Here is a 17087-nt window from a genome sequence, read left to right on the forward strand (position 1 = left end):
ATCTTTGGATTGCGGGAGGAAACCCATGCAGACACGGGGAGGACGTGCAGACTCCGCACACAGTGAACCAAGCCGGGAATCGAACTGGGACCCTGGAGCTGTGAAGCAACTATGCTAACCACTGTGCTACCGTGCTGCCCAACTTTGTTCATCAAATAAACATATATTCTTTGATCTCATTTAATCTCAGGGGCTGGTTTGTAATGCAAAACAATGCCAGCAGCGCGGGTTCAATTCCTGTACCGGCCTCCCCGAACAGGCGCCAGAATATGGCGACTAGGGACATTGCACAGTAACTTCATTGAAACCTACTTGTGACAATAAGCGATTATTATTATGCTTGTGCATCAATACTTTGAAAATATTGCCATTTATTTAACTTAAACAACCCCCACGCATACAAACACTTTGTCCAGTATGAATCCAATGATAGGTTTTACTCTTCCAGGCACAGAAACATTAAATTAAACACATTTAATAATATACCTTATTTCTATAGTTCAATACAAATCTAATTCCCTTAAAACTATCTTTGTTTTCCAAGGATTGTGCGAGACTGCCAGCAGAGTGGTGCAAATTGCTCGCATCTTGTAATGATTTTCAACTCTGGCTCTATTCCTTGCCATAAAGCCAGAAGCTCTGTTTGAATCCCACTTGCAGGACTTGATGCCGTAGAAGATGCATTCAAAACATGGACAAAACAGACTGATGATCAATCCTTAAATTGTGAATCTGGAAAATACTCTGTGTGATACTAACCAATGAACATTTAAAATAGTGTTCTTCGTTCTTCTTTTTGGACATGGAACTGTTAACCATTCAAAATGCCCTCAAATTGTCGAGAGGAATTTCATACAAATGTATGAAAAACATTTACATATTAATATCTCGGCAGAATTTCAGGGCTGATTGGCTATTCAAATGATCTTTGCTGTTAAATGTATGTACCTGCAAAAATATTTCACTATATTATGAATCATTTTAATGAGCATCAACTTGAATTACTGTAGTATTCACTTGCTGGAGAAATCTCAGTCAGTGACATTTCCAAATACCTTGAAAGAAAAATGATTGCCTTGGGATTCATCAAAACTGTGATACTGAAACATTTAGGGAAATAAATTGTATTTCTCTTTACTTATTCTCAACCCTCTGACAATTTTTCACATGCCGGTTGATTACTCTTTTCTTACCTTTTGGTGTCTCAAGTTCCATTATTTTTGCACCATAGCAGAGTGCCATCTGTAATTAACTTCATACACATTAAGCCATGCTAATTAACTGTTAAATTGTATTCTTTGATCTCATTGTGCTTGTGCATCAATACTTTGCAAATGTTGCCATTTATTTAACTTTGTTTCATTTTATTTCATGCATGTTTTTAACAGATGTAGTTGCAGCACCGGTAGTAGACATTGTTTGTTGATTCGCACAGGATTAATGAAGCAATAGATATTTTCCTGTAAAGATTAAGGGATCAAGTTTAATCCACCCTGCTCAGCAGAACCTGGTGGAAGGGCAAATTAAATTGATTGATTCAGCTTCCTGCCTTGTTCCTAATGCAATCCCACTGGCCACTGTTTTAACTTGGGTTTTTTTTTCAGTAGCCCAGCAGAAGCATCCAAAAGGGGCCCTTTGTTAGAATCAGGATCCCGATGGGATGCAGCTCTCATCTTGCGGCCAACCTGCTGGGCAGGATCAAAGGATTGGCTTCAGGCAGTGCCTGACTGACTGTGGAAGCATTATTTAAAAGGGCATTCAACTGCAGACTCTCAACATAGGAATTTGTATGCTATTATACTGAGTGAACTTCCAAGAGATTTTTGAGTTTGAAGATAGTCTGTTTCTGAACTTATTGGCTTACTCACTCTGATTAAGCTCTCAAAGCTTCTCAGGGTTTGCCATTTTTGAATCATTGCTTTAATTTAAATATTTATGGTTTATTTTCCAGTACAGGGTTTTAAGTCTTAAGGTTCTGACATAAGATGGCATGAAAACCTCTCCATCTATGAAATTTGTACATAGTTTGTGTCTCTGTAATATCCCACACGGGACCTACAGGATGGGAATGCTTGTCTTCCCCGTGCTCCTTGCGGTGTACCTGCTCCCCCCGCGTGGTGGGGTATCTCGTTAATCACTGTATATAAAGTTGACCAGTAAGGCACCAACCAGAGGAGAACCAGGTACGGATTAATCTGGTAGTGCACATACCGCTCTTGTAAATAAACCTTGTTTCCTATGCCACTCGGTGTGAACTCCCCGTCTCATTATTGAACTGGCAACGAGGACTAAACTGGTTTGCTGTCGACACTGCAACCTACCCACCTGAACCACCTCCCTAATTTTCTGGACCCAGGTTTGGATTTTTGATTCGCCATGCCTCTATTCGGTAGTTGGATGCATTTGATGGTGGTGTTGAAGACTGGAACCGATACGCTGAATGAATGTGTTATTTCTGTTGAGCCAACAATATCATGGAGAACAAGCAGCAAACGGTCATAATGTTGCCGGCCTGTGAACTGCATACATTCAGGGTTATCCGGAGTCTCATGTTCCCAGCGAAGCTGAATACGTAAACATTCGACCAGCTCGTGACAGTTGTGGTGCAATATTTCAACTCGGCCCCGTCGATAAACATTCAAAGATATTGGTTTGATATGGAGGAGATGTCCACCGTTCAGTCCATCACCAAGTTCATGTCTTGGCTACGGAAGATAGCCGAGTTTTGTGAGTATGGAGCTGTTTCGTTCAATGTGCTCTGTGATCGTTTAATCTGCGGTATGAATAACATGGAGACTCAGGAAAAGCTTTTTGGCGAAGGTTCCCTGACTTTTCAGCAGGCGCTACAAATCTCCCTGTCCCAAGAAAGTGTGGAACGCGGTGTCCAAGTGATACAGAGTGTGGAGGTGACCGTTTTAGAGAGTCGCCCCTCGCGTGTTTCCCCCCTGACCAGGACCAAACACTGTTATGTCTCTGGGTTCTGGGCAAAAAGCCGGCTGCCAAGATGTGTGTTGTACCCGAAAGGCTATTCCGGACCATGTGTCCGGACACTGGTCTAGGCGTCCCCACAGACGGCAGGAATGCCAGCGCTCCTGACGCCCTGGTCGAGATAGGTGTCTGCCTCGGAGCCGGGCTTTTCATCTGGATGACCCAGAAGAGGCAGAAGATGAGGCTGAAATGCAGCTGAACTGTTTGGCTGCGCCCCATGTGACCCCTATTAGTGTTCCAGTAGAAGTAAATGGCCATAAACTCCAAATAGAGCTGGATATGGGAGCGGCCATAACTGCCGTGGTGCAGAGCACTTTTGACCTTGTCAGATAGGGAGTGCACACTTTGTCTTTGGCTGACATGGCAGCTCGATCGGCAATTTACATAGGGGAACGGCTAAATATCACAAGGTTACTCTTACTTCAGTGTTCATGGGCACCAGTTAGTTCGTCTTCCCCTCATTGTTGTGCAGGAAAACAGCCTTAGCCTGTTGGGCTGCGATTGGCTGCACCAGCTGTAGCTGGATTGGCAGCATATCCTCCAAGTTGTGTCAGGCAGCCTCTGTACAGTTCTGAGCTAATTCCTAGAGGTTTTCCAGCCTGGGTTGGGCATCATTAAAGGCGTCGTGGCCATAGTGCAGGTAGACCTGGACGCCCAACCCCGATATTTCTGTGCCCGCCCAATCCCTACACTATCGTGGAGAAGATTGAGACAAAACTTTGGTGTTTAGAAAATTTGGGCAGCTATCATTCGGCCAGTGCGTTTTACTGATTGGGTGGCACCAGTGGTCCCCGTAATGAAACCAGATAAGATTGTCCGCCTTTGCAAAGATTATAAGTTAATGGTGAACACAGCTTCCCGCTTAGACCTTTACCAGGCATTGAAGACTTATAGACAGCATTAGTCGGTGGCTGTACATTCACAAAGTTGTACATGAGCAAAGCATGTTTACAGCTGGAGCTCGATGAATCCTCCCAGAAGTACATGCCGATTAATACACACAAGGGACTCTTTGAGTACATCCAGCTCCTACTCGGAGTATCCTCAGCATGTGCAGTCTTCCAGTGCAACATGGAGAACATCCTGCATGGTTTGCTGCAGGTTGCCATCTACTTGGATGATGTGTTGCTCACATGGGCCACAGAGCAGGAATATTTGCAGTACCTCGAGGCGATATTGAAGCAGTTTTCCGAATATGGAATCCACCTGTGCTGCACGAGGTGTGTGTTTCACGTGAAGGAGGTGGACCATTTGGGATATCGGGTGGACCGAGATGGCTTACAACCAGTCGCTGAGAAGGTACAAGCAATCAAGTTGGCCCCCGCTCCCCGAGACGCCACAGAACTTTGCTCTGTCTTTGGGCTGGTTAATTACTATGGGTGATTTATTGCAAATTTGATTACCATCCTTGTTGTCCTAGGCTCTTGAAGAAGTGCCAGCTTTGGGTTTGGGCAAGGCCCAAGATGCGGCATTTACAAAGGTGAAGCGGTTGTTGTCCTCTTTGGAGATGCTGACATATTTTGACTCCTCTAAACTGTGATATGTCACGTGCAATGCTTCCCCATATGGCATTGGGGGAGTGCTGTCCCACCGGATGAGCGACGGTTGTGACCATCTGATCACTTTTGCCTCCCAGACGCTAGAAAATAGGCCCAGATTGAAAAAAAAGGTCTGGTGGTCATCTTTGGCGTCAAGCGGTCTCATCAATACCTTTCTGGCCGCTACTTTTTTTATTGTCACCAATTACAAGCCTCTTCCATGAAGACAAGATGATTCTGCCTGTAGCATCTGCGAGGATTAAGCACTGGGCTTTGTTAGTGGCTGTGTACGAATACTCTTTTGAGCACGGCCCTGGGACCCAGATTGGGCTGCTGATGTATTCAGCCACCTTTCCTTGCAGATCAAGTCAGCAAAGGCCACCACGGCAGTTGAAGTAATTACTGCCCTGAACTTTATGGACTCCTTGCCCGTCACTCCTCCTGCGGCCATCAAAGTAATTTTTGACCGTCACTGCCTCGTATGTTTGCGACTGAATGAAGACACATCCTGCACTTGCAAAAGTGCAGCATCTGGTGCTATGCAGTTATGACAGCTACAAGTAGAGTTGAAGGTTTTCACATCAAAGTTGTCGTAGCTGACCGTGGAATACTGTATCCTCCTTTGGGGCACGAGGGTTGTTGCCCGTCAACAGTACATCCACCGATTGCACTTTATCAACAACACATGTTACTTCATCAAAGAACTTGCCTTGATTGCCTTAAATTTTTCTAAGTGCCTGTGTAACTTATCTAATAATAGCTTCTGATATTTTTCCTGTGAAAGATTTTAAGCTAACTGGCCTGTAGTTTCCTATTTTCTGTCTCTGTCCCTTTTTGATTGCTTTTTTACAACATAATGAGGCCTTCCTTAAATCTAGTGAATTTTGGAAAATTAAAACCAATGCATCAACTATCTCACTAGCCACTTCTTTTAAGATCCTCGGATGCAGTCCATCAGGACCTGGGGCGGTATTCACCGAACCCCCGCCGGGTAGGAGAATTGCCCGGGGCCGGCGTCAATCCCGGCCATGCCGTGTCCCGAATTCTCCGCCACCAGAGATTCGGCGGGGGCGGGAATCATGCCGCGTCGGTCAGCGGGCCCCCGTGGTGATTCTCCGGCCCGTGATGGGCCGAAGTCCCACCGCTGTCAACCCTCTCCCGCCGGAATCGATCAAACCACCTACCTTACGGGCGGGCGCCAGGGTCATGGGGGGGGGGGGGGGCGATCTGACCCCGGGGGGTGCCTCCACGGTGGCCTGGCCTGCGATCGGGGCCCACCAATCGGCGGGCGGGCCTGTGCTGTGGCCCCCTCCCCTGCGCATGCGCCGGGATGACGTCAGCAGCCGCTGACGCTCCAGCGCATCCGCGGACTTACGCCAGCTGGCGAAGTCCTTTCGGCCCCGGCTGGCGTAGCGCCAAAGGCCGTTCACGCCAGCCAGCATAGTGGGAACCACTCCGGCGTGGGCCAAGCCCCTCAATATGAGGGCTTTGCCTCTAAAGGTGCGGAGACTTAAGCACCTTTGGGGCGGCCCGACGCTGGAGTGGTTCACGCCACTCCAACAAGCCGGTACCCCATGCCCGGCCGGGTAGGGGAGAATCCCGGCCCTGGTTATTTTTCAGCCCGCAGCTCCAACAATTTTCTGTAAACAACGTCCCTGGTGATTGTATTTCCCCTGAATTCCTCCCTCCCATTTCCTGATTTGCAGCTATTTCTGGGATGTTACCGTTATCCTCCATAGCGAAGACCAATTCAAAATACCTGTTCAATTGCTCTTCCATCGCATTATTTTAAATGATTAATTCCACCGACTCACTTTCCACAGGTACAACGCTCATTTTAAAATATTTCTATTTTAACTATTTGTAGAAATTCTTGCTATCTGTCTAAATATTTAACATAGCTTTCTCTTGTTCTCTAATGTTTCCATTATTATTAATCTTTTGTCCTCATTTGCTTTTTTTAATACTCTTGTCAATCTTCTAACCTTCCCAATTATAAGCTTTTTCTTTAAATTTGATACTATGTCTAACATGTTAAGTAACTACGGATGGTGGGCACTCTTTTTGGAATTTTTTCATTTTCTTTGGAATGTATCTTGAGTCAAGGCGGCGTGCCGAGAATGACACGAAAGCGGCGCCTATCTGACATCAGCCGCGCATGCGCAGGTTGGCCGGCTCACGGGGGGCGCCAGTGGGGCGTGAAATGAGCCGCCCGGCCCTCCCGCGATTCTCGCACCCAGCGTGGGGAGTGGAGAATCGCGCCCGGGATCTAACCTGGGACCTCGGCCCCATGAGACAGCATTGCTAACCACTGCGCCACCATGCTGCCCGATTTACACTTTTTTTGAACAAGGATGTAACCTTTGCAATTCTCCTTTCTTCTGGTGCCACCCTCACTTCCTTATTCACCTTAAATACAGACAGTCTATCCAATATTTCCCTTCCTATGAATTAAAAACCTTTCTAGTGTTTGAATTACCTCCTCGTTCACATGTCTGGGTAGCATGTTCTTCCTTTGTAAAGACAGAGGCAGTATTCATTCACCACGCCTGATTCCATGCATAAATGCACTTCTTGGTCCCTAATCATCCCTATCTCTCCTTGTTTCACCCTCCCACTATTTGTCTGCCTACAGAAGACTTTGGGATTCCCTTTTATGTTGGCTGCCAGTCTCTTTTCATGCTCCCTCTTTGCTTTTCTTATTTTCTTTCTCACCTCCCCTCTGAACCTTCTATATTCAGCCAGGTTCTCAATTGCTTTCCCTACCTGACATCTGTCATAAGCACACTTTTTATTTTCACCTTAATTTCTATCTCTTTTGTCATCCAGGAAGCTCTTGATTTGCTAACACTACCTTTCCCTTTGGTGGGAATATACGTTGACTGTGCCCAAACTCTCGCTTCTTTAATGGCAGCCGATTTTACAGCTACTGTTTTTTCCTGTCAAACTTTGGTTCCAACTTATTCGGCACAGGCCTGTTCTTACCCCACTGAAGTCGGCATTCCCCCAGTTAATTATTCTTACTCCAGACTGTTTATTGTCCTTGCCATAATTAGGGCAGCACGGTAGCCTTGTGGATAGCACAATTGCTTCACAGCTCCAGGGTCCCAGGTTCGATTCCAGCTTGGGTCACTGTCTGTGTGGAGTCTGCACATCCTCCCCGTGTGTGCGTGGGTTTCCTCCGGGTGCTCTGGTTTCCTCCCACAGTCCAAAGATGTGCAGGTTAGGTGGATTGGCCATGATAAATTGCCCTTAGTGTCCAAAATTGCCCTTCATGTTGGGTGGGGTTACTGGGTTATGGGGATAACCCAGTAACCGAATGGCCTCCTTCTGCACTGCAAATTCTATGATAATCATTCTAAACATTACAGTATGATTGTCATCACCTAGACATTCTCCTCCTATTTCAGCTATTTTATTTGACCATTGTTTGTGTCAGGTTTTCCAATATGCAACACCAGAAAACTAACTCAATCTGACAAACAGTGCGAGATGAAAATGACAGTTCCCCAGAAATATGACAATTCAAGTAGTAACTAGCAACTCGAGATGAGCCTAAAGCCAAGACTACTAATTCATGTTGCCATCACCACTTGAGCAATCTTCTTTCCGATGGAAAATAAATCCCACAGGGCTTAATCTTATGTGAAAACATGCAATGCTCATAGTTCAAAGGATCTTGACTTTGTAATAACATACTGATAATTAGGAATTGCAGGGGGAAAAAAAACTGGATGGAGAAGAATGCTATTTTTGTATTGACAGATTCAGAATTTTTCGAAGGGGGGATACGAGCATGAAAGTTGCAAGATGTGTATCCAAAGGGCTGCCTCACCCCAATTTGAAAATGGAGAAATTTGACACTTCTTTTGATGATTTTGCACCCTGTTGGAATATATTGTGACTCTGTCTTTGAACTCAAACATAATTTACTCTGGGCTATTTTAAATATTAAAATAAACAAGCCACAAATGACTTTTCAGCCAAAACTTTCTGCTCCAGCACTCCTGCCATGAACGTGGAATGTATATCAATAAACTTTCCAATCCACATCATGGTTTTACATTCATTAGGATTAGTAGCCATTAGGGGCTGGGGGTGAGCAACTTCTGATCCTCTTGCACATTGGAAACATCAGCCAGGATTTTACAACCCTTTTGAAGACTGCTTGGGAGGAGGTGTTGGGGGAGAGGGCCAGTAAAATCACTAGCATTGAAAATGAATGTCAATGTCACCATAGACGGTCCATTGCAAAGGGTGGATGTCAAGTGTAATCGGAACAGTGTGCGGTTTTGGGGGAAAAATGTCAATTGAGGCAATTAAAGTGGCAATTGACAAATATTTTCTGGGCTGGACCTTACACAATGAAAAATATGAAAACATAAAAATCGCTTATTGTCACGAGTAGGCTTCAAATAAAGTTACTGTGAAAAGCCCCTAGTCGCCTGTTTGGGGAGGCTGTTGTGGGAATCGAACCGTGCTGCTGGCCTGCTTGGTCAGCTTTCAAAGCCAGCGATTTAGCCCTGTGCTAAACAGCCCCTAAAAAACAAACTGCCATTGCCAAGGGGGAAGGCCCTGGCCGCTGAGACTTGGAGAATCATGAGGTATCCTTAGATGAAGAAAATGTTGAGGAAGCTGATAACCAGTCCTGAAAAACAGAGGCCGCATGGAAGGCATGGCATAGACATAAGGGAAGCTCGGGAAGTACAAAGAGATACACAATTCAGAGGATACTTCCCACATCATATTTCCATCCATATAAAGGGCACCTTCACACTCCACTGTTGTCATTTACCTTGGTTGCAAGCCCACGCTCCTATGCCCAGTGACATCTGGTGCTTTTGGATGGTCTAAAACATGACCACAAATGTTATGATCCCTTCCAAACAGCCCTTCAGGCAAACAATGGTACTTCTGTTCTTCCAGACAGCTGTCAGTAATGGATGGAAAAACTGAGAAAACAAATCACAACTTTATTACCAAGATAACAGACACAAACAGTAACTATCTATTCATGGTCAAGCCCAAGTGCATTTAATGTGATTTCTTAATTATTTACGAGAGAGTTCCGACGTGATGCCACCTCTTTGTTATCAGCTGTGGTGGATACAGGCCTCTGATTTTACTGCCCCATGGCCTGATGGCCATCCTCTGAGACCACGAGAGCTCCAGCATGCTGAGTGTCTCTTGCATAGGTAAAGGAGCTCCTTTGTCACAGCGGCTGGAGTCACTGACAGAAGAATGAGCCGCTACTTTTCGAAGTAGGCACACTCTGAGAGGAGACCCATGTGGTAGGCAGCCACTCAACTTCCCTCACAAGGCACACATGTACCCCACTGATGCCCTGAGATGACTGGGAGAACTTTTAGCTGCTTTGCCCAACTCTTATCTTGCCACTGTTGCACTGAACTCATGGAGCAGGTGATGTCTTGCTTTCAAAGTTGCCAATCTTTCAGTCAGTGGGGCCAGGCTTGGAGAAAGAGGGAGATTGCAGCATACATAGCTTGCATGGACTCCTTCACAGTCTGAACCAGGGTCACATATCCTCTTGAATCTTTGTCACATCTTCCCGTACCTCATGCTGAAGTTCCAGCACTGAATCCCTCCAGAAAAATGTCATGAGCCTGGGTCTAAGCAACGATCTGGCCTTGCGTACTCCTCTGACTGTCAGTGGCTTAGGTTGTCACAAACACGAACAGCTGGTCAGGTGCATGCGTAATGCTTGTACCAGGCCTTGTCCTCCTGATCGCTGTAATCTCCTTCAGCCATGCAATTCTCAAATATATCTCTTCCTCACTTTCCTCCTTTAAAACAGCCCTTAAAACCTACTTCCCCTGCCCTAATATCTTACATCAAATTTAGTCCATGTGAAATGTCTAGGACATTTTACTATGTGAAAGGACTAGTACAGTATGAATGCAAGTTAATCTTGTTTTATTCCATTGAAACTGAAAACTTGGGGGTCTCTTTGCCTCCCTTCAGAACCTGGCTGGTATCTCCGGTGCAATACCTGTCGTTAGTTTTCACTTTTTACACCATTTTTACACCAAGTTAAACATACTTGTGAGTAAATGCAATCAAAATAACTTTGGATCCTGAAAAAGTCAGCCATAGCAGGTATTTGGTGCAAGCATGTGTTGCTTTGCAGTTATATCGAAAAGCTGATATAGTAACAATGATCTGAATGAGGTAGCAATGACTTCAAAACTGACAGAATATAAAAATATAGGGGAAGTCCAGATTGAGAAAAGTTAATGTACACATCATCAACCCAGCCTTTCATGACAGAATCTATATTTAGAATAATCCCAAAATTTTATCCCTCCATTACCTGTCTTCCTAGGTTAGTGTCAATCGGTGTCATTCTTAAATGGAAATAAACTTTTCCTGATGTCTGTTTTCAATTTACTTCAATTAATATCCATGTATGTCCTCTGATTCCACCTTACATAAGAACATAAGAAATTGGAGCAGTAGGAGGCGATTTGGCCTGTCGCGTCTGCCCAGCGATTCAATAAGATGATGGTTGATCAGATCTGAACGCCGCCTAAACTCCACTTGCTCCTCATAGTCTTTGACTCCCTTGTAGATCTAAAATTTGTCTAACTCAGTCACAAATATATTCAATGACCCAGTATCACTGCTCTCTGTGGTAGAGAATTTCAAAGATTAATGCCCCTCCGAGAGAAGTAAATTCTCCCCATCTCCCATCTTAAATGGGAAACCTCCTATTCTGAAACTGTCCCTCCCTAGTTTCAGATTCTAGAGGAGGAAACGTCCTCTCATCAACTACCCTGCCAAGCCCTCTCAGAATCTTATATGCTTCTAAGATCATTCTCTCATTCTTCTGAGCTCCAATGAGCACAGGACCATGTTGCTCGTTGTGCTTTACTTAATTGCTCTGTTTAATCACCTTGCTCTAGAGTCGCCAGGTATCTTTATGATACCACCACGAGGTTCAAGTTCAAGTGCTGATCAGTAACGCAATACACCAGTTAGTAAGTTTCAAATCAAAACACATTTATTATATACACAGTCAATCGCTACTCATGCATAAAACACTACTTACTAGACTATCTCTAACACTAAAAGGCCTATATTTAGCTTTGGAAAGGCCCACCAGGTCAGGGGAACAATGGCCTTTCGTTCGATTCTGAGGCTGTAGGCTTCAAGCTGATATGGACTAGTAGCTAGGAGCGCCTATCTCGTAACGTGCCTTGACTGGAGACTTACTTGGTTGGTGCAGCTGCTAGTCAGGTCTCTCGTTGTTGAGAGTCACGGTCAAGAGTTGTTTCGAGCTGCTGAGAGACCCTGCCAAGAAGGACAAACTGAACTTGGGGACTCTACTTTATAGTCCCCAGGGGTTTCACGCCCTTTTGGGCGGACCCCGGACTTGGTTCTAAGTGATTGGACTAAGTTCCAATCACTTGGATCGATTTCTCCAGTACTGGAGCTGTTCCCTGATCGCTGGACGGTTCCTAGGTGTCCGTTGGCCTTCCTTTGTCCTGGCTCCCACTGGCGCCGGGGAGTCTGGTTTAGTCTCGATTACTCTTGATGTTTCCAATTGTTCCCGGGGATCGCTCATTAAAATGCAGATAGTTGCTGGTTTCAGTTCTGTCTGGGTTTCTGCAAGTCCTAATACATAGGAAACCTTGTACCTGCTTGTTTCCCTGTGCCTGACTGAATTTCCCTGCATTCTTAGCGGACCTCCATTTTGGAATCGGGAAGTGGCCAAACCAGGTGACTACAACCAACCTACTCAACATTTCTTCATAAGTTACCCACTTCATTGCAGGAATCAAACTTGTGAACCTTCTCTGATCTGCTTCCAAAGCAATTATATCCATCCTTAAATAAGGAGGCCAGAGAGCAGCACGGTGGCGCAGTGGTAGTATTGCAGCCTCACAGCGCCGAGGTCCCGGGTTCGATCCTGGCTCTGGATCACTGTCTGTTTGGAGTTTGCACATTCTTCCTGTGTTTGCATGGGTTTTGCCCCCACAACCCAAAAGATGTGCAGGGTAGGTGATTAGGCCATGCTAAATTGCCCCTTAATTGGAAAAATGAATTGGGTACACTAAATTTATTTTAAAACAAAATAAGGAATCCAAAACCGTATGCAGGACTCACGGTGTGGTCTCACCAACACTCACTACAGTTGTAGCAAGGCGTCACTACCTATACACCTCATCGCCCTTTCAATAAAGACCTAAATTTCATTTGTTTTCCTTTTGTGATTCATGTACGAGGATACCCAGACATCCAGATTGTTAAGTACCACAGCATTCTGTAGTCTCTTTCCATTGAAATAATGTTTGTTAAATTTTAATCTGTTCACTTAATCTGTATCTATATCTCTTTCCTGGCTGTTTGGGTCCTCCTCACATCTTACTTTCTTACCTATTTTGCATCAAACAGAATTTGACTACAATACATCTAGCCAAGTCATTCATATAGATTGTAAATAGTTCAGGCTCCAGCATTGATCCCATTAGTTGTCATTTGCCAACCAGGATATAACCCATAGCCATCACTCTGTTTCCTGTTTGTTACCCTCTATTGATAATATATTACCCTCAATGATATGAACTCTTATTTTCTTAGTATTATCACATGCCTGATGGTAAGTGCTAAGCTACCCAAATCCCAAAGGGGAAATTGAAACAGCTGCCGAAACAGATTTTAAATTTGTGCAATATGAGGTGGTTTTCGGAAATGAGGACAGAACTTCTCAGACCAGTTGTGATGACCTTATATTGAAGTGGCACATTTATATAAAACAAAGAATCAAAAAATTAGACTTAACACATCAGAACACCTTGACACACTTAACAGCTCTTGTTAAACCGTTCTGAACAGGTCTTGGCTAAATAACTCGGAGCTAAACCCGTCTTCTGAAGGGAACAGTTCCATTCTATACAATTCCAATTAATTTACCATACAAATATAATTTCTCTTTCATAAAACCATGCTGACTCTGCTTGATTGCGTTATGATTTCTTTTATGTACTGCTTTTACTTCCTTAATAATGGATTCCAGCATTTTCACAATTATAAATCTAAGGGAACTGGCCTATAGTTTCCTACTTTATGTATCCCTGCTTTGTGCAGCATGGTGTTATATTTGTGGTTTTCCAGTCTGTAGGAACCTTTCCAAAGGAGGATTCCAGGATACAAGTCCAGAGGACTCATCTGCCTTTCTTCTAGTACGTTTTCTCTAGTGATAGTGATTATTTTAAGTTCCTCCCCTGTTTTGGATCTCAGTTTCTACTATTATTGGAATGGTTTTTGTATGTAATAATAATAATAATCACTTATTGTCACAAGTAGGCTTCAATGAAGTTACTGTAAAAGAACTAGTTTGCTGTCACCCTCAGAGAACAGCCTAAGAGCCGCAAAAATAAATTGAATTTATTCTCCAGAATGGCATCATAGAATGGAGTCAAGCGAGTCGAGTTCACCTATTGTGCTGGTAGCGAAACAGGATGGAACACAAAGACTGTGTGTACATTATGCAAAACTGAATGCAGTGACTAAGGCGGATTCATATGCAGAATCATAGAATTGCTACCTCGCAGAAGGAGGCCATTTGGTCTATCATGTCTACACTGGCTCTCCAAACGAGCATCATGACGTAGTCCCATTCCCCTGCTTTTCCCTCCATATCCCTGCACATTCTTTCAATTCACGTAGTCATCTAATGCCCTCTTAAATGCTTTGATTGGACCTGCCTCCCCCACACTTCCACTAAGCTCAATTAAATATGCAGACATAGATCTTGCTCAGCGAGGGTGTGAGCCATCTCACGTCGGGCAGAGCGAATAGGGTGATTCGCGATCGGCCCGTGCCTCCACCACACTTCCACTAAGCTCAATTAAATATGCAGACATGGATCTTGCCCAGCGAGGGCGTGATCCAGATCACGTCGGGCAGAACAAATCGGGTGATTCGCGATTGGCCCGGAGTCTGTCACGGAGCCCAATTTAGGTCTCTGAATCGTAGCTTACGCCTTGATGTTCTGAGCTAAGATTGTTTATCACAACTGTACTGATCTCATCCTTTACTAACAGAGCTACCCCACCTCTTTCCTTCCTTGCTACGCTGCTGAAATGTCAAATACCTTATTAGATATAATTTGAAGTGATAAATCCAGATTTAAACCATTTAATATTTTAGATCCTTAGTGAAATTTTGATTAACCAGTTTCCTTTATATCCATAAATATCCTGTTGCGTGTATTGATGGTTTGGTCCTTCTTTTATAGACCCATAGGAAGTTAAATTTCTCAAGTATTCTTTGCCAGGTGATTTTGTACATATTTAATGTTAATATCTGCTGATGGATATTTTTTACATACAGCTTATGGGGCCTTTTGGTTATTTTCTGTTTGCTAAATATAATCTTAATGTTGCTGTGGAAATAGAATGCGGGGAAGGTCAGGCATGGAATGTTATCATTAGTCTGACATTGGATGAGATGTGCTGCTAAGTCTGAAGGCTTATTAAACTGAAGGTAACATATACACAGCTAAACAAAAGGAGACTTATACTATATTGTTGTATTTTTAAAAAAGAGATAATTAAAATATAAATGCCAGTGATTTTGCTGCATCACTGTAGAGTGTGGCAGAGCAGGATTATCAGCTGCTTTTTCACTGCGCCAGGTTCAATTCCTGGCTTGGGTCACTGCAGCCATTTGATAAAGCACACTTTTTGTAAAGGGACATTCACATGACAGTACTTATATACCTTGAATGAAGAAAATAAGTGGACACGAAGACAAGATAAGGAGATATCAGAAAAGATTATTGGAAGCTTATAATAATAATAGTAATAATAATAACAATCTTTATTGTCACAAGTAGGCTTACATTACATTGCAATGAAGCTACTATGAAAAGCCCCTAGTTGCCACATTCCAGCAACTCTTCAGGTCCACAGAGGGAGAATTCAGAATGTCCAAATTACCGAACAGCACATCTTTCTGGACTTGTGGGAGGAAACCAGAGCACCCGGAGGAAACCCACGCAGGTACGGGGAGAACATGCAGACTCCGCACAGACAGTGATCAAGCTGGGAATCGAACCTGAGACCCTGGTGCTGTGAAAAAACAGTGCTAACCACTGTGCTACCATGCCCATGGTGTGCCAATGAGATTATGCCCCTGTACTTTGAATTCCCACCCAGGGGAAACAACATTTCAACATCTACACTGTGAAGTTCAGAATCTTGCAGGTTTCAATGAGACCACCTGTCATTCTTCTAGGCTTCAGGTAGGCCCAATTTAGTGAGTCTCTCATTATAGGACAACCCTGTCATCTCAGAAATCAATCTAGTGAACTTTTGCTGTATTTGCCTCCAATGCAACTAAATCCTTCCTTAAATATGGAGATTAAACTGCACACAACACTTCTCGTGTGGTCTCAAGAACCCTTGTACAATATCCAGCAAGAATTCCCCATTCTTGTGCTTCAGTGTCATTGCAATAAATGTCAACATGCCACTTCTGCTTTTGTAATTACTTGTTCTGCCTGCATGTTTTTTTTTTCTTTTCCTTGCACACAAATCTCTCTGAATGCCAACATTTAGAAAAGTAGAAAAGTTATGTGATGGCCAGCAGCACACTTGCTCAAGCACATCTTCTGTTTCTTTTCTTGCACCATTAGTATTCCCTTTCGCCCTGAAATATCTCCTGCTTATCACCCTATCACAGATCTTTTTGCCCTGTTCCTACTCACCTCTTGCTCAAAACCTATTTCATCTCTAACTTTTCACAGTTTTAATGAAGTATTGCAGATCTGAAACATTTGCTGGAATTTCCAGCCCTTTACGCAGTGGGGCCCCTGAGCATGGCCCAGTCACAGCGGTCCATGACTGAGAACGTCGGCGGCATTGTCCAGGAGCTGGCCTACATGGCGCAGGCCCAGATGGAGGTGGCCCAGTCTCAGAGGGAGATGGCACACTCACTGACTGATGTGGCACATACCCAGAAGGTGGTGGCATAGTCACAGTATGATGTGCCGCAGTCCCAGACAGAGGTGGTCCACTCCCTGTGTTCAATGGCCGCGAGCATGCAGACCCTGGCCAAGGCCAGAGCGAGCCTCCAGCAATTGAAGAGCTGTTTGCAAAAGCAAAAGTTTCCTCCAAGACCAAACAAAACGAGAGAAAAACTAGGTATGAACTCATGCAGAAGTACCACCCCGATTATACCAGCATTAGAGAAATGTGAACTCAGTGAGCTGGTGGCATCCTTTCCTGGTGGCATCTTGCTCTCTGATTTAGAAAAGTCACTTATGGAAATGTATGGACGGCCATTTCAATACACAAGGTATGGCTTTCACTCCTTACATGAAGTTCTCTCCGGGGATGACTCCACTCGCGCCCCCGTCCCATGGAGTAGCCTGCAAATAAGAAGAACCCTCCGTATGGAGGAGGGTTAACCCCTGACAGAGCCCCCTTAGTACTGCCTTTTCATGTGACCCCTTGGCATAGCCCACTTGGCATATCCACTTGGCAGTGCCACCTGAGCTTTCACTGAGGCAAATCCCATTTGATCCTCTCGCAA

At 44.3% G+C, this 17087-nt stretch overlaps 1 long non-coding RNA gene across 1 annotated transcript in view; it reads left to right on the forward strand.

The window, feature by feature from the left end:
- Positions 1–1643: 1643 nt before the first annotated feature.
- LOC119976320 overlaps positions 1644–17087 on the forward strand; it is a 167730-nt gene continuing 152286 nt past the window's right edge. The window contains exon 1 of the long non-coding RNA XR_005462910.1: positions 1644–2727. This is a non-coding gene — a long non-coding RNA (uncharacterized LOC119976320). The remainder of the gene's footprint in view (positions 2728–17087) is intronic.

This window comes from Scyliorhinus canicula, chromosome 13 (assembly GCF_902713615.1).
Source record: "Scyliorhinus canicula chromosome 13, sScyCan1.1, whole genome shotgun sequence".
NCBI classification, from domain to species: domain Eukaryota; kingdom Metazoa; phylum Chordata; class Chondrichthyes; order Carcharhiniformes; family Scyliorhinidae; genus Scyliorhinus; species Scyliorhinus canicula.